This window comes from Oenanthe melanoleuca, chromosome 3, assembly GCF_029582105.1.
Source record: "Oenanthe melanoleuca isolate GR-GAL-2019-014 chromosome 3, OMel1.0, whole genome shotgun sequence".
NCBI classification, from domain to species: Eukaryota; Metazoa; Chordata; class Aves; order Passeriformes; family Muscicapidae; genus Oenanthe; species Oenanthe melanoleuca.
This window is the reverse complement of record NC_079336.1, coordinates 33573292-33595212: the sequence shown is the minus strand read 5'-3', so window position 1 is coordinate 33595212 and position 21921 is coordinate 33573292. Positions and strand designations below refer to the sequence as shown.

The 21921-nt window shown below is 44.5% G+C and overlaps 1 protein-coding gene across 1 annotated transcript in view; it reads right to left on the bottom strand.

Annotated features, from left to right (window-relative positions):
• HTR1E (5-hydroxytryptamine receptor 1E) overlaps positions 1–19744 on the bottom strand; it is a 35296-nt gene extending 15552 nt beyond the window's left edge. Inside the window, exon 1 of the mRNA XM_056487495.1 lies at positions 19552–19744. The gene's annotated coding sequence lies outside the window, so the exon portion shown is untranslated. The remainder of the gene's footprint in view (positions 1–19551) is intronic.
• Between the last annotated feature and the right edge of the window lie 2177 nt (positions 19745–21921).

Here is a 21921-nt window from a genome sequence, read left to right as displayed (position 1 = left end):
CCCAGGTGCTTCTCTCAGTGGTAGAAAATTGTTTTTAAGGGCATAATATATTTCACACCTGATATGTGCATTTCAAATATATTTTTTCTCATTAAGAACAATATTAATTCCTGGATTAAACCAGAGTGCTTTAATCAGCAGCACAAGCAAAGCCTCAATTTACTCTGCCTCAGAAATGAATGGGAAGATGAGAGGATAGAAGATGTTTGTCTCTTTTGCTTTACCAGAATCTGCTCCAGGAAGCTTGGGTAGATACAGGCCTGGGTAGAACTTATAGTGGGATCAGAGGGATAGCAAAGTGTTTTAAAATTCATCAGTTCTAGAAAACTAGAGCAGCATACATTCTATAACTCATAAAGCACTAAAAATGTGTGTATTGTGTATGCTTTGTACACACAAAGTCCATGAACCTAAGGTCCTCATCAGTTTGAGAATTTGAATTCAAATCATGAATGCCACAGCTGTGCTGACTCACCTGCCCCCCAGGTAACACAAGGAAAGGAGCTGACATTGCATGATATCAGTTCACCCCAAAAAGGGCTGGAACAACACTTACACAGCATTCAAGGCTTCCTCATCCCACATGGGAAGAGTCACTGTCTCACTTCCTAGATTCTGTCAGCTTTGCAGCTGATACCCAGCCCAGCACTACCTGCAGTGAGAGAGGCTGGGCAGCATCCACACAGACAAGACTCATCCTTTCTGCATAGGCTGCCAGGCCTGACACCCCTCCTGCTTTGTTAAATGTGCACACTGCTCACTAGGCAACACTTCTTCCCTGTCTCTAAAGCAAACATACACCAACCTGGGTGACATTAACTGGACAGAGTTAGATTCTGAACAGGATGGTCCTGAAGACCCTACCAGATGGAAAAAAAACCTCCTCTGTCAAAACTTGTGCAGGGCAAATATTCTTCCTTCACATAGGAAAGTCTCTAGGGCATTGCATCAATGAAACAGAGCAGGCTGGGTTAAGGAAAGGAGCTGCTGTGATTCTGTGTTACTTCTATCTGCATTTATTTCTGGGCTTATATGGTACCACTAATGATACTTATGACACTTATGAGAATTCAGAAGTCACTAAAACAGAATATATCCAAAGGAATGTGGAATCCTGACTGGCCTTTTCAGGTGTGCTCTGCCTTGTGCTGGAACATCCCATCAGCACACCTGCCTCAGAGCTCAGGGCATTCTGTTTGTCCTGTCCTGCTGAGGACTTCACCAGTGAGTCCAAGGCACTTTCTGCTGGGGGGTGGTTCTGGCCCTGCACCACCTGCACACTCTGAGGGAGGAGATGGGAGCTTCAGAGGCAGACTCTGATATCTAGTGGCTGTCCCCTATCATCCACTGTCTCCAGCTGCAGCATCCTTGGTGGCATTGAATCACAAAATAATTCCTTAAGAAATTCCAGAGACAATGACTCCACCATTTTCCTGGGCAGCCTCCTCCAAAGTTGACAACTCCTTCTGTGAAGAAATTCCTTCTAATGTCCAGTCTGAACCACTCCTGGAGCAGCTTGAGATTATATCCTCTTGTCCTGTTGCAGATTCTCTAGGAGAAGAAGCCAAGACCCACCTGGCTACAACCTCCTTTCAGGCAGTTGTAGAGTGATAAGGTCATCCCTGAGCCTCCTCTTCAGTATCAATATATCCTTTTCCAAATGAGGGACCCAGAACTGGACACAGCAGCTGAGATGTGGCCTCACCAGTGCTGAGTGCAGGGGGATGGCCACCATCCTGCTCCTGCTGGCCACACTGCTGCTGGCCCAGGCCAGGTGCCATTGGTTTTCTCACCCACCTGGGCTCACACTGGCTCATGTTCAGCTGCTCTTGACCAGCACCCCCAGGCCCTTTTCTGCTGGGCAGCTTTCCAGCCACTCCTGCCTCAGCCTGTAGCTCTGCAGGGGTTGTTGTGGCTGAATGGCAGGACCTGGCACATGGCCTTGTTGAATGTCATATAATTGGATTTGGCCTATTGATCCAGCCTCTCCAGATCCTGCTGCAGAGCATTCCTACCCTGCAGCACATCAACAGTCCCACCCAATGAGGGTATGGGTAATGTCCCAGCTGCCCCTTCCCAAGAGACCTTTAATCTCCTGAAAAATCATTTCATGTGGTCCTTCACATGGCACAAGAGGTGACTAACCTGTCATTTACTTTTGGAGAAGGAGGTTGGTATAGATGACCTCTGGAGGTCCAACCTACATGAGTCTATGGTTACAGCCACTGCTGCACTTAATGCAAGAAAATACAAGAGGGAACCAGCCATCTCATCTCATTCTAGTTTAAATAAAAAATCCATGTCTACCTAGGAAAGTGTTTTAGATAAGAATGAATAATGTTAAATCAGTGACAGCAGCATCAGTACCACACCTCATCTGGGCAGCATCTAAAGTAACTGGCTTTTCTTAGGAAAGCTTCAGCAACATATGCTGTTCCCTACATCCCAACATGCCTGTTTTGCCACAGCCACCTGCTGCCTGCTGCAAGCCCATCTGACCAAACTCTGAGAGACACAGACTGCACCCTGTGATGCCCTAGCTCATGTAAAAATCTAGGTCCCAGCATCCTGTGGGCTGGGGGACACCAGTGGGTCACTGCTCTCTGGCTGAGCACTATTACAGAGCACAGGCAGCAGGACAGGCTGCATATTCCTCACAAGCCATTAAATATAACAGGAGATAATTCTGGCTAAATTCCTGGCCAGATGCACCAAGCTTCTGTGCAGCCTGAGCAGCCCCAAATCTCATGTCCCAGAAGAGGTTGTATCTGTGGGTGGCCAAAAGCTGGGTCCTCCCCACTTGCACACCCACTCTTTGTGGGGATGAGCAGCCCACAGGTCCCTTGTGGCTCTCCCCATCGTGGTGAGGCACTGCTTCACTTGGGACCATAATGGAAAATAAGAAGCAGCCAAATGCTCTGGAAGCATCACACTGCCCGTTGATGCAGAGGTGCTGGTGACACAGACACTCCTCAGCTGGCACAGCATTTCTCAGAGCACCCAATGGTTGCAAAAGGGAGGCTGAAACCTGGATATCTCCAGGTTGTTGCAGCAAATTAAATATGATGAAACATAGTAGACATTTTTATATGCTCTATTAACTCTATTAGACCTTGTTATTGGAATAATTTATTGCTAGATTCTACACAGCACAGATAAAGTTCCAAATATCCTCTGATTTTGTTGCTTTGCAGAGGCCTTGGTGTAAAAGATACATCCAGTAAGAGCCAGTAGGAGCTGGAAGTTTATTCTGGAGGCTGTCCCAACCATGGCAAAGGAGCAGCTGCAGCCCTCACGACTAGTTGTCTTTTGTCATGCTGACACAGTTGGCACTCTTGGTAGAAAATGCCATTCCAGAAGACTGTTGGAGTTCTGTGGAGGCTGTTCAGCAAATTGTGCTCTTCTCAATGACCATGTGAGAAGTACTCCAAGTTTCAAATCAGTTTGATTTGCTCCTCACCCAGCAATCTGCTGGGGCAGCACTGGTTGTAGTGATGACCTCCTGCATCCTCAGGCTGGGGAGTCACTGTCTGCTTCACCTGCTGCTGCAGAGTGACAAACACAGCCCTGGGCTGAGTGCCTGCAGGAGGAAAGTGAGGCAGCTCAGAAGTTATTTGTAGGTGTCTCTCTGCAGTGGTTGCAAGCAGGAATGCTTGTGCTGATCCTCATGCTCCTCTGTACTGAGAAGGTGCAGGCACTCACCTTTAATGCATGATTACTCTGGGATGAGTTTGCTAATGGCTTCGGTTGTGTCACTCATGAAACTCATCTTCATGATTTCTGAAAGACCCCATTAACACCGCATTAGAATCCTGATGGCTTTCATTCACTGAATTATTTAGTTACCTATATTTTTAAGCTATCAGAATACCTTTTAAGTCAAATGTGACCTTCTGCTCTTCTTTGAGAGGGGCTGACCTTGAGCATGTTTCAAGGGGCTGTGGCAGCCTTGCTTCTGTCTTCACACGTGCTCTCACTGCAGCACTCAGCCTTGCACCTTCACAAAAAGGTGTTATTGAGGGAAGCAGCATGCTAAGTGGCTTTCTTTTTTGTGATTTATCCAAGTGCCTGTTTGCTCCTACATACTGTGAGTGGATAATAGCAGTTCTCAATCAAAATTACTAATGCTCATGTCTGTGGAAAATTTAGTGCAGGAAAGAAAAAAAGGTTAATGATGCTGCCATACTACCAGTCTTACCATGGTTTGTCTTATCTTCATCCCTGCATCTTTGTGAGTGAGCATTATTATATTGACAGGTTATTCCAGTTGATCTCTCCGCTGAAACCAATGTAAGGCAACTGTATCTGACATTTTGCTAAGATGGTGAAACTAGTATAAAAAAAAGCCAGAAATGTAAACAGAAAAACAGTGGGTTTTTTCCTAACACTGTTCATCATCCACTAAACACAACTCAACAGTGTGCTGACAGCACAGCGATTAGCACAGAGAATTACTCCATCCTCCTCTTGAATATATGCTTACAGCAGGAAATTTTGCCTATGTATTTCCTCATAGCTGGAAGCTGTTGAAATTATTTGGCACAGGATGTTGGAGGAGCTTGAAAAAAAAATAGCAACAACAGCAGCCACTCTCAGTTCAAGTTATTGACACTTCACTGTCCATCTGCAGTTCCATCATACAGAGGCAATGTACCATCATTTCTCTTCTTCTGATTGTGTTCACCCGAGGTTCTTTTGTGGTACAAGTTATGACTACTTTTTAATTGTAGTCTGCTACAACCTTTTGCCAGTGTAAAAGGGCAGAGAGTTGATCCTTTCACTTATATATTCTCAGCCTTCTACTGAATGCATTTAATTTATGAGAACTGGAAAATGGGACAGCATTAGGGTTTCATATATTCATGTACAAAAGTCATTTTTAGTTGAGATAGATGAACTCTGATGGATTACACAGTGTCAAATTATATGCTTCAAATTATATGGTGTAGTGATGGAGTGGTTTGACCGAGTCACTCTAGGCTCCTTATCTGAAAAGGTCTTATATCAGGCATCTGAAACCACTCTTGGGCACTTAATCAAAACCAGTCTGGCTTGTAGGGGTCATCAGCATGCATAGACCACTGCCTAAAGGACTCTGTCTGTATGGTGAGAGTAACTCAAATGACTGCTTGCTTGTCTGGGATCAAGCCACCCTTTTGTGTGCCTGGTGTCTGACATTCTGAAGCCTCCAGCACATGGATGAAGTCACTTTTTGGAATCCTCATGCCCAGCCAGAATCCCACTGAATACTGCAAGTTCCCTGAGGTGCTACTGAGAATAATTAGCAAACTTCAAAGTTTACCCTTAAGATATAGTTGTGTTCAAAGATTGTGCTCCCCTGCATCTTGGATGTCTTCAGTGTGCATGGAAGCTTTGCTTTGTGTTGGCTCACATTCTCCAGACATGGAGACATGTGCCCATGATATCACTCCATACCTTTCTTTCATGAGACCATCACAAAGTTCTTGGCAGATAGTGGAAAAATTTCAGTTTTTCACACAAATTTTGGAATAATCACTCCCAAACCTTCCAATCCCAGTTTTCCCAAGACTCCATGTTTGCTGGAGTCTTGCTGCACCACAAACCTAAATTCAGAACTCCTTCAGCACAAGCCTAACATGAAATGTGACAGTACTTCCAGAGGCAGTTCCTGAATCTGTTGCCATGCTGAAGATGACACAAATATTTAGTTCTCAGTGAATCACCCTCCATGATTTCCAGCACAGATGTGGGCTCAGGTAAGGCACTGCCCTAAGCCCTGGGTCTTTACCAGAGACCTTGCAGCTCTGGAGACAAAAAGGAAGCTGACTTAATGCATATGATCAGGCACCCCTCAGACACTTCTTGCCTTAATTATATTTACATAGGAGTAACAACAAATTGAAGGAAAACTGTTCTTATCAGCACAGCTTGACATTCCCAGTGCATTAGCACATGAAATGATCTGGTGACACAGTAAATAAAACATGAATTACTCTTAAAAAGCTTTTACAACAAATTCCAAGATGTTTCCATCTCAAAGGTGACCTGTAATTGTTAACAATTTGCAAAAACAACCCCATCCACTAAAATTATAAATGTTTCAAATTATCAAGTTAAAGTATTCAGCACAACTGGTTTCAAATATGCCTTTTAATTTTCATCTAAGGCCCTATGACAACTGGACTGCCTCCACAATTTTTTTGCAGCCAGGAGCAAACTTCTCTGCAGGAGCCCTCTGCTATTTCAGAGGCAGAACATCTTCCCACTGAACCCAAAGGTTTTTGAGAGTCCTTAAAGAACACCCACCTTTGCAACCCTTCTGGAGGCCCCAATGGGCTGAAGCTGGATGTTGTCCAGTTGTGGCAGTCACAGAATCACAGAATGACTTAGCCCTTGGAAAGTGGAAAAGCCCTCTAAGGTCATCCATTTCCACCATTAACCCAGCACTGCCAAGTCCAACACTCAGCCATGTCCCTAAGTGCCACATCTACATGTCTTTTAAGCACTTCAAGGGACAGCAATTCCACAATTTCCCTGGGCAGCCCATTCCAGTGCTTGACAACCCTTTCAGTGAAGAAATTGTTCCCAGAATCCAATCTAAACTTCTCCTGATGAAATGTGAAGCATTTCCTCTTGTTCTCTAGCTCATTACTTGGCTGAAGGGATCAATATTCCCCTATTTTCAGGCAGTTAGTTGTACAGAGTGATAAGGTCTCCCCAGAGCCTCCTTTTTTCCAGGCTGAACACCCCATCTCCCTCAACTGCTCCACATAAGACCCTTCATAAGGCTCTTTTCTCCAGGCCCTTCACTGGTTTCGTTATGCCCTCACTACTCTGAGTCACAACAGTGATGTAATTTTGTCCCACCACCTCCCAAGGTGGCAAGGAGCTCATTTGGGCAAGGAGCTGGCAATCTGCCCTGGACATCTGAACAGCAAATCCAGGTAGGCAGAAATGGGCCACATCAGGGTACAGCACACTGTGAGACAGCTACTGTGGCCAGGTGTGCTGGCAGCAGTGCACACCACTCACTGTGTTCTGGATTAAGGCTTCAACATCTTGATGGGATATTATGTACTTTTTATTGCCAGCTTCATCTTATATACTGACAAAGCCAGTATTTAATTTAGAACAGCTTTATTCAGAGGTATTTAACCACAGAGTATCTCAATCTGGAGGTGTGGGAAAAGAGATCATTTAAAATTTCTTTAATTTTTTTTCTGCTTATTTTCAGCAATCTTTTATTCAAAATAACTTGGAGCTATGCATAAAGGCTGATTATAAAACCTATCTAGGGGATTGAGTCACACAGCTGTGCATTTAAATCTCCTTCAGCATGTTTCAACAGTCTCAAATACACGATGCTAAATTGGAGATGGGATTTTCGGATTAGAGATGGTGAAATGGTAGAGGGAGCACCAAGGTTAGAAATGAAGTGAAAGAGTGATTTCTGCATAGGGCTGTGAGGTTTCATCAGGAATTTGGTTTGGAGGAAGGATGTCCTTGGCCTGAGAAAACCAAGCAGCACGAACTGCACCAGGCTCTGAGAAACTCCCCAAGATGTGTGCACTAAGACAGCAATGCCACTCTTTAAAAAGCGTATTTAGCACCTGAGGAATTCAGAGTTTGATAATTTAATACCTTTGGAAGAAGCTGTGGATGGCATGCCCTGCTTGAAAGAACTGCTGTGACCTGCAGGAACAGAGCTGAGACCCAGAGCTTCATGATTAAGCTGAAACCAATAGAGTAGAGCCACCTTTTCTCCCTGAGACCCAGGCTCATAGCTTTCCCAGATTATTTTGACATATTTTCTCCACCCTGAGGATTGTAACTTTAGTTTCAACAATACCTTTTAGCTTGGAAACACCGTTGATTTTCTCTGCAGACTCTTGCCATAAAAAAAGAGGGAGGAAAAAATGAGTTCATTTCCAGACACTTGAGAGTATTGGAATTGTTCAGGTGCTGAAGTCAATGCAAGGCATCAGCTGATAAGTGGGAGGCTTAAATGTTAAAAATCTCAAGGTAGCAAGACAATGATTTGAAAAGTCCTTCTTTCTTCCGATTACTACTGAGAAAGGATGATATTACAGTGAACCTTGTTAAAATGGAATATTCCCAACAGAGAATAATTGATGTTAGTGCTGCTGTCAAACTGAAGATCTGAAAGGGACTAATTACGTTTTCTACTAGGAATAACTTTCTATTTTGTCACTCCTTCGATACCTGAGCAATCCCATTAATCTCAAACATCTGAATGTCAGATTCTCTGCCTAATTTCTGCTGGGAAATAGCAAAACCAGTGCTACCTAAGCAACAGTGGCCAAATTTGATGCCCTTAAATCAGAAGAACGTGTAAAAACATTCTACAGTCTTCAACAGCTCATTCTAAGGAACATGCAGGTAGAAGAAAGCAAGCATCCATGAAGCAGGATGTCTAACAGTGGTTGCTGGTTTGGATCTTCACTGCTGGGACAGGGAGCAAGGGATCCTATCCCCACACTCCTGAATGGGGCTTTGGGGAGAGGTATTGGGCTAAAAATGGGAGCTCAGAGGCTCTGCTTGCTAGGGGAAAATTTTTCTCCCCTCCTGTCTCAGTGTCGTTGACTCATGACAGGGGCAATGTGCTCTCCCTCCAGCTTCATATGGCTTCTATCAGCATTTCTAGGCTGAAGGAAAGCAGTTGACTGCCTCCCTTGAGTGTCTCAGCCTGTTAAGTCCAAGAGAGGTGCCTATGCTGGTGTTGGAGAGAGCACATCAAGAGAAACCATCACCTTGTGTTTCAAGAGAAAACATAGGCTAGAAATGAAGGGCATTAGCATATCAACTTTACAGCTACAGCAGCTCCAATGTGTTCCAGCAATATTCCCTCACTCAGTGTTAACCTGCTCCTGAGTGCTTCTTCATGGTAGTGTGCATATTCCCTGACATGTTTCAAAGAATGAGAGAGAGCCTGGATGAGCAATTTTCAGACAGCATGCTAGTCTCCTCTCACCTGGCTGGGCTGCCAGGACCAGCTCCCTCCCCCTGGGCATGAGTGGTGCTGCTGCTTGCCTGCAAACAGCAACCAGGCAAATAGGGGAAATGGAAAAAACCCCCAACACCTAGGAAATACTGGGGTAGTTTAAAGTCTCACCATTGCTAGAATTCTGGAAAGGCTGAAGAAAATCAGAACTGAGCTCTCTGCCATCTATCTGAACATCCTGGAAATATGATGCACTGAGAAACCTCAAGAGTAGAAGAACCAGAGGATTGGTCCAACTGAAGTTTACCAGCAGGATTTCTCCTTCAGCCAAAGCCAGGCACTTTCCTTCAGTAGTCTAAGAAGCAGTATATAAAATAGCAATATTTTCTACTAATTGGAGCATCAACCATTAAAAAAAAACTGCTGATGTTAAATATATCTCACTTCTGAGGACATTAACAGAGTTTTCAGGTGCCATTAAGAGAACAGAGATCACTTTTGATCCCCAATCAAACCATAAGTCATGTTTTCCTCCTTAGCCAGGTTATGTTTGGAAAACAATATATCAGAAAAATTGAAGCTTTTTCAGTCATAAGGAAGTATTTTTCTTTGCCTGGATGACATTTATTTTTAAAAAGAGTCTAGAGGTGAAGATGTAGAGATCTCTACATAATCAGAGGTATTCTGGTTCTTTCCAAAGGTGCTGGCTACATCCACATCCATGTGTGAATTAAGTGCAAAGGATAATGCAACCAGGGATAAACACTGGCACAAAAAGGTTAACACTGGAAGGTAACTGGAAGTAGGTGATGCATCCACACATCTGCCCAAATAGAATATGAAGGATAGAAAATGTGCTGGAAATGGCTTCAAGGGAAATTTATGCCTAAACAAACTGAAAAAATCAGCAATTTGGGGCACTATTTTTTAGCACATCTGACAGGTTTGTAATAGAAATTGAACACAAATTTTGAGGGACTAACAGTATTAGGTAAAGAGACAATATTTTGGAGACCTATTGATAGCCAGTTGTCCAGGGGCATTTCAGAAGGCAATGCTGATTCCACAATAAGCACTGACTATCTAGATCTCTCCAATGACTACCTAGATCTCTGTGCATTGACACTTCAGTGCAGGAATGCAAGAAACCACCAAGAAATTTCTGGTAGTTTAATTCCATAATTGTAGGCATGGCTAGATGGCCAGGATGTGGCAATTATCAGTGGACATAACCTGCTGGTGATTTTCCTACCATCATCTTGCTGGTGGTCTCTGCCCAAGGTCTATTTTTACCTCCATTGTGTACTTCAAGCTCCTTTCAACCCTATAACATCTTTATATTTCTCTCCCTCCCCCCTTTATCTGCCAAAAAACCATCCTAGCATAAGTGAAAATTCAGAGTGGTTGATTTTCCGAATGATTGTCATGATCACTCAGAATCACTCAGCCTTGTACTGCACACAGTTTGAACCACACATGCAGGATTTCATGCCTCATGGAACAGCTCAAAAGTACACTATCTAAAATAGCCCAAAAGTACATCAGTGTTGGTACTGCTGTACTGGATAGTGGAGTTGTTTAAAGGTTGTTACATTAAGAGTTCCATTAAGATATTTGTTGGGTTTTTATGCCTAAAATACTAAAAATAAAATTACCATTCTTTCCCACTGAAGATAACATTAAAATCATTATTTTATAAGCTAGTTCCAGAGAAAAAAAACATTTTTCTGAAAATAAACCGTGGTATCATCAGCATCATGACTTAAACCCACAGAGAAGAGAGATATTACATGCATCCAAAATACAATTTCTGAAAGAAAGATATCTTTTTCCCCCCCTTCTTGAATAATGCCCATTTTGTGCCTGGTTAGAAAGCAATAGCTTGGTTATGAAATAATGGAAATTTTATCCATGTAAATGCCGCCCGCACATTAAAATCATCACACAGCTCACAGAGTGCTGTCTGGAAGATTCTGGCCCATAAATCCATCAGTAAATAAGGACTGTTTTACTGTGGCTCATAACATTAGGTGAATTTCTTATTAAATGGCTGACTAGAATGTGCTATACATGAAAAAGAGAAGATCAAATTAAGCTGTGCTGTAAAAATTAAACCACAAGATGAGACAAATACTAGCCTTTGCATTTTTAACTTATTTTACATTTTCTCTTCCAAGTTCAAGCTCCAAAGCCTGTGTGGTATCAGCTCTACTGCTTGCTTCTGGCAGTGGTGCATCTGGAGGTCCCAGGGCACAGCTGCATGGCAGGGAGCCAGGAGCATTTTAAGGAACATGCCTGTATGTATTTAAAGAAATGTTCCTGTATGGGGCTGATCAGTGACACTTGGAGCACTCATAAAGCACAAGAGTTGGATGCAACTGAATGTCATTCCCTTGGGGGAAACTGCCATAGTTAAGGTGGCAAACTCTCAGGGTTCTCTCCATCATTTGGGTCTGGCTGCTCTGGAACCACCCTTTCAATCTGTGTTTTTTTCCCAATCATCCTCTGATGCCCAAGCAGAATCACTGGCAAAGGATGGCCAGGGTGAAAAAAACAGGGATCTATGAGATACTTTTCACTGGTCACAAGCCTCACTGAATGGTGTTGAGTGTGGCCAGCAGATGGTGATGATTGCAGCTCACTCTGTCCATGAGGAAAGGCTGCAGGATCATTTTGAGTGTGACAGCCTGGATCTCATATACAGGCTATGCAAAAGCTCCTTCACATATGAATATCTTGGGGAAGAGCCCACACCTGGATCTAGTCACAACTTCTGAATTCTCTAAATTACACACGGGCCAGGATAATAGAATCTTACCTTGGAAAACTTCCTCCACAACCAAAGAGTAAAGGAAAAGTTAAATGTTTTAATATGGTGTGGAAGACATTTAAGTAATGTTTTCTTTCCCATCTGATTATATATTAAAAGTTCATTTACATGCTCAGCAGTTCCCAGACCTCTATTGGCTCCTGTGGACATCACAGTGCCTCAGGGATATGAACAAAACCCCAAAGCATGTGAAGTGGACTTCTAGAGATAGCAACAACTCAAGAAAATTGGCAGGAATTTTTTCTTCCAATATACTGCTGTGACTGGGCCAAGTTCCTACTTCTTCCCAGCCTCAAGCTCATTTTTCTCCCTGAGCTTGGATGTCCCTAAGGCTTGTCCAGGTTGTTTTCACTTGTTCTCCTATGTCCCTAAGGCTTGTCCAGGTTGTTCTCACTTGTTCTTCTGCTGCTCTTCATCAGCATTGGGCAGGGCTCTCTGCTAGCACTCATTGACAGGAACAGTTAGCAGAAACTGCAGGGCTGTAAGTTTCCAAACATCCATGCTGTGCTTTTTGACAGCAAGTGAAAACAGCTACAAATACCTCCACCAGTAAATCCCAGTATATTTATCACCCACCCACATATCAAACTTGCCTCAAAGCAAGCTGTGCTTAAGTCTCTAGTGTATCTAGTTTTTTTTATGTTTTTTCCTCCTCTATGAAATATGACAAGTATTCTCTTTTTTCTTTTTGTGTGTGTGTGCGCTTTTTTTTTTTTTTGTTTTAGTGAAGTGTCTGCAAACACTTCTTCTATTATCAAGTACTTGGGAGAAAAGTTTTACTTTTGAACATATGTATTTACTTTTAGAAGCTTAGTATGTATGTTTAATCATAAATCAGAGCTTAAAACCAACAGTGACTGAAAACTGATATTTTGACACTAAATACTGTAGCCTTTTCTAAGAGACAACTGGACTGCATTTAGTGATTAAGAAGTGTCAATTTCCATTTATATGAGAAGGTTTCAGAGCATGTTTAACACAATGGAAGACTTCTCCATTTCTCTTTGTCTTTCACAGACAGTCCTGCAACTACCAGGGAGAAGAAGAAATCTGTGTTTGCTCCAAACTCCTCAGGACAGAGATAACTAAGAGGTTAAATGCAGGGCTCGTTTCACTCCTTTAGCAATAAAAATGATAAAAATTCTGTGTAGAAATTTCCCTGCTTTCTTTTTGCAAACATATCCACAAGTAGGAGCAACTAGGACTGTAGTCCTTATGTCCAAACAGCATTTTGGACCCCTCAGATCCCACAGAGGCTCAGTCAGACAGCACAGTCCCATCACAGAAAGTCTTCTTCAAGCACAAGTTGTAAGGATCTTACATAACTACTATTTCTCTTACTATAATAAGAGTTTATTACTATTTCTTACTAACTTTTTACATTTGTTTTGTTCTCCCCTGTAAGAGGGGAGCTTTTTCTTATGTGTCTGTATGCTAGCTGACAACTGGAATATATCTAAAAAAGGAGACCAGAGGCTCCCTGACAGCAAAAGGCTCAAATAGCTAATAAGATCTCCCCCAGTCCTTCCCAGTGTCCAATGGGTGAGTTTTTTGAGGACCCATGGGAGGAATTCCAATATGGACAAGATGATTTCTGTTTTTCAGAGGAACACTTTGTGTTTCAATATCCCTGATAGCTCTCCTAAGGCTCAGCAAACAACTGCTGTGTGGAATACAGCTCACACAAAGGGTCATACACACATACAGCAGGAAAGTGCAATTGTAACTCAGGTGAGAGTTCCTATCCATACCAGCCCCAAATGTGTAATTTGTCCAATTACTCAGGAATTTCAGATCTTTGTTTCAGTCTAGTGAACAAAACCAGTGATGATCTGAGTTCTCAATTCAAGAAGATAATGCCCATCATAACTTGATTTTTAGCTGTCTCCACGCTGAGAAGTTCACAATCACACCATGCAAAGATGTTTTATCAAATTTTTACCACTCTGCAAGACCACTTGCCTGCTTTATGAAATAAAACAGCTGTACAGGCATTAGTGTCACCAGCAAGAGAAGGGTGAATACTTGACTGTCACAACTCAGGGAAACATGAATTGTCACCTGAGCAGTGACAGCTAACACAGCAAGCAGTGTCAAACAGAGCTGGGTGCAGCTTGTATCCAGCTGGGCCACTTCACTCTGGTCAGACTGTTCTGACCCCAACAAGTTTGGCAGAATCATTTGGAAAATATCTAATAAACAAAACATGTGTGCCTGCTTCAAACCCATTTCACTCACTTTCCAAACCGGATGCTAACTACTAACCTATTTCAGCAATTTAAAAAGCACTTTGTTTTAATGTCCTTTAATGAAATGTCATTGTAAATAGATAAAAATTAAATTATTTGCTGTATAAACATGTAAATTGTGCCTGTGTACTATGATCACCCACATCATGACAGGGTCTTGCTTGGCAGCCAACTTAGGTTTTGCACCTTTGGATATTTTGGGATATGATCTAAGACACAACATGGATAGGGATTTGCTAAGTTTCAAGTGTTTCTTCCCATGCAGGACTTCACACAAATAAGAAATGCTACTACTCAAAAGCATTACTGCAAGAGCAGAGTGGTGTTGATAGGAAGCTGTCCAGTTTAAAATTAAGATATTAATTTGACTGGCAGTCATTGTGTATTTGTCAGTCAGGACAACATACTTACAGCTCAACAGCTCTACAAAACTCTCTCTATGAGAAAATGGAAAGATTTTCATCAACAAAACACTTGAAGCAAGGCACAGAACATTCAATTCTGTGAAACATGGGATAGTGGAATTATCCTGGCAATTTACATGTGAGCTCTGAGTCAGTGCTTTCAGGCAGGGAATAATTCCACATATGCATCCCTAATGAAACAGGATCATAAATCTTTCTGAATGGTGCTTTTCAGCTTATATGCTTGGCTTCCAATTTGTCTCCTACAGCAAAGACACTGGAAGACAGAGGCAGCACAGGGTCCAGCCCAAGGGGCACAGTTCAAGAGAGCATTTTGCTCTGTGGGACCCCATTTGTATGCTCTTATCTGAAATGGGTATTTATATGAGTATTTGTAATGGATATTAAAGAAAAGGAAAAAAAAATGGACAAAAGAGCAGAACAGCAGGCCAGGTAGCAATCACTGTCTGGGGTAGCTGATAGCCTGGCCTGCTTGAATATAGAAAAGAAACAAAACAAGTAAATCAGAACCACTAAAACCTTAATAGGAATATCTAATCTAATTTAGCTTGTGGGGAGGAATACATTAATCTCAAAGTACATAAATGTGTAGGTCTATAATAGCTAAGCCTTCTTGTGCTGCTTATGCTATAAGTATAAACCAAAATCTTTCCAAACAGATTAAAAAAAAGAGGTGGATCTGGGGCTAGTCAGTGTATTTGGGCCCTGGGCCAAAAGTCAAAAATTGTGAGATACTGCCACAGCACAGATAGCTGCAAAATCACCCAGAGGCAAAAAGAAGGTGTCTGGAGGGACAGGAAACCACCAAGGGCTCAGGTAGCCACGCTGGGACTGGAGGCTGTCCATCCTGGAGGACTGGATGTGTGTTACTCCCCTCCTCTGAAAGGCTCTGCCAGAGAGATGTCACTTCAGCTGAAATGTGGGCTCAGGAAAGGGATCTTTCCTGCCCTTCATTGACTTCTAGCTCTTAAAACAGCATAAATTGGTAATCCAACCTGTAGCATAATTAGAAGCTGTCAGCATGATACTCCTCCAGGATATCTGAACTTGGAAAGTCTTGCAGGGAAAATGGGACAATTCTGCAAGTGAGGTGTTAGAGGTCTCAGTGCATCCTGCTCCCTACCAGGCTTAAGCCATGGCAATTGGCCAGATGTGTAAAAGAACAGGGTTTCCAGTGGTGGTAACCAAGTGACAATGCTGGGGACTAGCAATATGCTGCTCCCTAAACATTTTAAATTGGATTTGATAAGCTGCTGATATGGTACCACTGTGTATAGTTTGATAGTACTGCAGAGACTGAATGGTGGTTTGGGTGCTACCAAAAACTCCTTCATTTTTAGAAACCCAGACAGACCCCTGGTGGAACATGGGTGACTCTTAAAGGCAATTTTGTTATCAGCTTCTGCAACAAATACTTGATCAGTCTGCTCCCAAAAGGGACATCCCTTTGTGGCTTTCTGCAAGAATGAGCCTGAGCAGGAAGAAACTGCATGTCCCATGTCCCACAGACCCTTTGGGAAGGGAAATGCCCAGCAGTGGGTGTTTATAGGTGATGAAGAAGGAAACACTGGCAGTGTGGATGGTGTCCACATGGCATTTAGAAAGGCTGCCACAGCCTTGGGAACTGCTATTTGTAAGATTGTCCTCAACTGGGTAGCCTTACTTCAGCATTTTGGCTCCTTGTTCCCATTCTGAATTTGAGCAAACAGTGAGGAAAAAAGTAGTTCTACATGAGCAGAGGAGTTAGATGTTGGGACTGATGAGTTTTCTTATTTCTAAATGATGTATAGGCCCAAACTGTCTTGCCCAACTGTCTTTGCTGTCCTTGGGACTAAAGAAAAATATCCCTCTGTGGGAGTAGCTCCCTGTTACAAAAGCACCCTTCCCAAGCCCAGGATATCCAAGGATATACCCTGTGACTCTTTCAGGGTATTTCCTTGCCTGGATAGGAGTACAGCTGCTGCTGCTGTGGGGAGTTTCTCAGCAGCCCAACTCCGTGGTTACAGCAGGGCTTGAGTCCATACTGGCTGCACAGGGGACAGGTAGCTCCCTTCCTTTTGGAGCAAACTTGTAAATCTGGAGGCTACAAGCATGTCCTGCTTCAGTTCACTCCTGAGGTTAAAGAGCCTGATTAATCTGCCTCAGATCATGTTTTTAAGCCCTTCCCTGCACCCTCACCAGGTAATTCACAGCTGTGTCCCAAGAGGGAGACTCCTTCAGCCGAGACCCCACCAACATCAAACTGTGGGACCAAATCCCACCACATATTTCATAGGGTGCAATCCTCCTTGTGCAGCAGTGTGAAAGGTCTGGCTTTCTCTCAGCACTGCTTTTTTTTACTGGTAGAAGTGCTGCCAGGCAAACTGCTTCCCACACTACATTTGTGCAGCAGATTATTCCCAGCTCAGCACGATGCTCCCTGGCCTTCCTGAGCTCACTTCTGCAGATCACACCTCTACTTCACCTCAGCTGCATTCAAATTCTGATCTCATCTGCACCTGCTGAACTTCCACCACAGTGACCTCCACAGACCCCACATTTGTTACTGCCAGGACTGTCAAGAGCACAAAATTATCAGTAAAGAGGTTTAGAAGGGCTAATCCACCAGCTGTTTGCAGAAGTAAAATCTTGGGAAGGTGTTTCATTTTACACAGGCCAAATGCTGTTGAGAAGGCTGTTCAGAAAGAGCAGACAAATTTACATGAGCATGTGGAGAAATAGGTGCTTGCCTTTTTAATACACTAGTCACTTTAAAAAGGAGACCCAGAGTAATATTTTCAGTCAAGGGATTAGTTTGACAGACTTAAATTAGACTATAATTAGATGGAGATGAGTTTGGCCTCGTGACCTTTTTCTTTCTCCTGGTGTACTCCATGTCTTTGACCTATGATTCTCCAAATAGCTTTCAACTGATTTAGGGCTTTTCTTGCTGTTTGCATTGAAATTTTTTCCCCCCCTCCCTTTTTAATATACGAGATTTCTTACTTTGTGACCTGGAAGAGATCCTTATGTCTTAAACCTCTCATTCTTACAGGGAGGCTATGCTAAATCCAAACCCCTCAGTCAGAAAAGGGGCTGCTGCCAATTTATCCACTAAAGAAATTGCCAGCAAGGGGCACTAGGATTTCAGCAAAAATAGCAGGACCAGGGAAACATGAATTTTAAAGCTGACATCCACTCTCTTTAGGTGGCCACTTGGTGAAGCTGGTGGGTTTTTCAGGAAAAGAAAAGAACTCCAAAAACGGCCCCCAACAACAACAAAGGCACATTGTCAACAGCAGCAGACTCAGAACTGCAAAACCAACACTGCCTCTGTCTGTACACTCCTAAAGCTGTTACATAATAATACAAGCAAACATCCATCTAAACTTTATTCAAGTTCTTAAGACAGGAAAGTTTATCTCCACCCTGAAAAGTATGGGAAGATACCCAAGGATACAGATTATTTCAGCATGCACAGGACTTTGTCAATAGAGGAAAAACAGGGAACAGTTAAGTACAATTTTCTCTAATTTCATAGGAATCCAAGAATACCTTGCAGAAGAACCAAGCTATTTAGAAATAAATGCTACTCTTTAGATATCTTAATTATATAATGTTGTCCTTTTCTCATGCTGGCAAGTGCTCTTGTTCCTGAAAATTATCTGTCTATCTGGCACCTGACAATCTATGATTTTGGTGCTTATAAATTGATTGGAGATCATAGTTTTAACAAATAAGACATTTTCTGTGTGTTTGTATTTTTTAAATTGGGCAGATCCCATGAAAGGTGCCCACCCAAGTCCCAAACTCTGGGAGATGACTGAAATGCTAAGGTAGGCTGAAGCCAATCCCTGATCATGGAGGGCTGCTGGCTCTTAGGAGATTGCAATCTGCATTTCAAGACAGTCAAGAACAGCTCACTCTGTACTTAGACACCTCCTAAAAACCCCGGGAAAAATCCACAGGGCTGGTGATTACCCAGTTCTTGTGCAGAGAGGCTGCAATGCTGTTCAGTCCATGTTTTCCCTGATTTGGTCTGCTTTGAACTTTTGAATGACTGTGATTCACGTGGCTGAATACTTCAATGAACAGTGCTTAAGCCCCAGTTTGGGGAATCACAGAAGCACATTTGGCTTCAGCCTCACCTTTAGCTTCTGAGTAATTCCACTGAAGCTCATGGAATGTAAGCCCTCACTTGAATTTAACAAGCACTTTGCTGGGTTGATGCTATTTTTGCATGTCTCTCTATGGGAAAGTAGTGCATCATTAGAGGTGCAGATTTGGTGGATTTTTCCTTCTTCTTTTTTTTTTTTTTAACTTAGACTCCCGGTTTTTTGAATGCATGATCTCATGGCAATTCTAATCCTTTAAAACTGAACATTTCAAATTTTTTCCTGTAAGACTCCCAGCCACCAGGAAATAACTAAACCCAGATTAAATGCCTTATGCTGTCAATAGCATGTTATTTAGTTGCTGTGGACCCAAACTTGAAGTGTAAGGCTGGTTACAAACAATAAAATGAACTAGCCCTCTCCTCTCAGTATCTCTCCCGATACTGAAAGATGGTACAGCCTGTAGCCACCTGCTGCTCGTTTTGAGTCACAAGGACAGTCAAGTAGATGGACGGTTCAACCTGCATTTCACGCCCCCGGGGGTCTATTCCTGAAGCAAGGAATACAGTGTACCTCGTACAATACTGAGAATAACTATTTTCACATCCTGTGCATCATTTCACCGTTCAGCCCCCACTCAGGTGTGAGAAACAAGGGTAGAGCACTGACCTTTTTACCTTTTGAGAGGCACTTTAGAGAGTACCTCACAGCATCACGAATAGATGGGGATGCCCGGACAATCCCGGGGAGCACGTTGGGGTACGCCCGCCGCTCACCCCCTCTCCGAGCCTCCGGCGGTACCACAGCCCTCGGCACAGCCCCCACGGAGCCTCAAAGCTCAGCAAGCAAAACTTCACGGTTCACAGGGAAGCCGTAGGGCGGCATCCTGCGGGGGTTCCCCTCGCAGCCGGTCCCTCCAGGCAGCAGCGGGGGATGCCCGCACACTCGCGGCTCCCTGCGCCCCCCGCACGGTCCCGTTCCTCCCGCCGCCCCCAGCCCCGGCTCTCACCTGGCTCCGGCTCCCGTTGGGGGTCTCCGCCGCGGGGAGGGGCCGAGCTCCGCCGCCTCCCCGCAGCGCGGCAGCGCCGAGTGCCGCGCTGCCCCCGGCGCTGGGATTTATCGGCGGCAGCGGCGGGGTGGGGGAACGCCGTGCGGAGCCACCTCGGGGCGCGCCGCCACCGCGGGCAGCGCCGCCTGCCCGCCCCTGCGCGGGGGGAGCGCGGGCAGGCCGAGGGAGGGAGGGAGGGATGGGGATGGGGATGGGGATGGGGATGAGGATGAGGATGAGGATGCAGCTGCTCCGCTCCGCGGCGGCAACACGGCACCGCCCCCGCCCCGCCGCGCCCGCCGGGGAGCACCTCGGCCCGCCCGCCAGCTCCGCACAGCTGGGCACCGCTCGGCACCGCTGGGCACAGCTGGACACCGCCGGGCACCGCCGGGCACCGCTGGGCACCGCTCGGCACCGCTGGGCACCGCTGGGCACAGCTGGACACCGCCGGGCACCGCTCGGCACCGCTCGGCACCGCTCGGCACCGCTGGGCACGGCGGGCACGGCGGCTCCGGGCACCGGCGATGCGCGGAGCGGGCGGACCCTGCTGCCCCGGCTGCCGCCGCTCCTGGCCCGTGCCGGAGGCGCTGTCGCTGCCCGGTCGGGGCGGGGGGCGGCTGCAGCTGCCGCCCTGTCTGGAGCCCAGCTGCGGCTCCGGATCAGCCCCTCCCGGCCGGAGCTCAGCCCGCGCTCTCCCGAGAGCTGGTACCTGATGCGGGGGCTGTCTGGGAACAGCGAGAGCTGCTCGGGGCTTGCCCGCTCTGCGCAGTCCCTCCCTGACCACCCGGTGCTGACCGATGCCGGAGATGCGCTCCTGGAGCAGGCGGGGCTGGAGCGAGAACCATGTGGGTTTGAGAGCGTGTTTTGCGATTGTAATGTTGCGTCCACGCTGTCTGAAGGCACGGGAGCGGAGCCGCTCAGTTTTGCGATGTATACACTGCACAGAGCGATAGATACCCTATGGAAGTATCATAGAGAGAGTTTAGAGGCACACGGGAACACATGGGAAACACGGGAGTGGAGTCGCTCAGTTTTGCGATGTATACACTGCATAGAACAATAGATACCCTACGAAAGTACCATAGAGAGAGTTAGAGACCACCAATAGCTAAAAATCAAGTAGCTGTTCCCTCTGAGAAATATATAATTTCTACTAGTAATCTTAACTTTGTCAAATGCACCTTTGATGCTATATTTAGGTAGGATGGAAGCTTCCCCACATGCCAAGTAATTTGGATAAAAATTCCACAGGACAGTCTTAAAAGGCTTCTGCTTTCCTAAGGAGGGAAGGATGCATGGGAGGAAAGGAGAACAAGAAGTGAAGAACGGAAGTGAAAGAACCTCTGCTTTGTTCTAATGAGGTTGTCACTAATCAGAAATGGTGTTATTATGCACAGCTTCAGAAACTTGTTTTTCGATGTGGATTGTTGGTTTAAAAATCTGTTCACTAACTCTCTATTTCTGTCTCTCCCACCTTACCAAAGGAACAAAAAAATTAGAGAGATCTGTCTAGCAAAGTGTGTTCGGGACTGCTGGAGAGCTCCATGATCTAAAATGAGAGTGGAGGATGGCATACATAAAGAGCAATCTCTGGACCTCATTAATGATGTGCTAATAACACTTCTCAAATTTTGAACAACAAAGGAATGAGATTCCCAAGCATTTTTTATGGTCATCAGTGCTGAATAAAATTTCTGTCTCAGACTTTCCATAGAGTTTCTGACATCTCTTATTTCTGTTTGGCCATTAGAGGAGGATGGTAAGGCTGATATGTGTTCATACATCAGCCATAATCTTCAGCAGGGCCATCATCATGATCAGTATTCATTTAGACATGTGCATGGTTGTATAAAATAATTGCTGTCTGGCTCCATTCTGACATGTGTCCCAGGCAGCAACTCTACATCTCCCCCATCTTCCCCTGACATACTGCAGCTACAGGTAAAACAAACTTCCAGGAGCAGGAGGTGGCTGTAGCAATCCCACATGGAGAGCCCTTCATCCAAGGTACCAGACAATGAAAACACAGACTGAAAAATAAAGCAATATTATGCAAAAAATTAAGCATGGAAGGAAGGATTTTAACTGAGACAAAGTGTTCTCAGTGGAAGGCATAAACATCAGTCACCCACAGCTGAATGATTTCAAGTTGATCGGAAGCTGGGTGGAGTGACAGCCCAGAAAGTTTCACATTAAGTCAATTAAATCCCATTATTCTTTAGATTTTAAAAACTAATTAAATTAATTTCATGTGACTGTGAAAGGAGCTGAAATGACTGCCAAAAACTGTTCTTGTGACAGGCTACAGAGGCAGCATTAGTCAGTAATTAT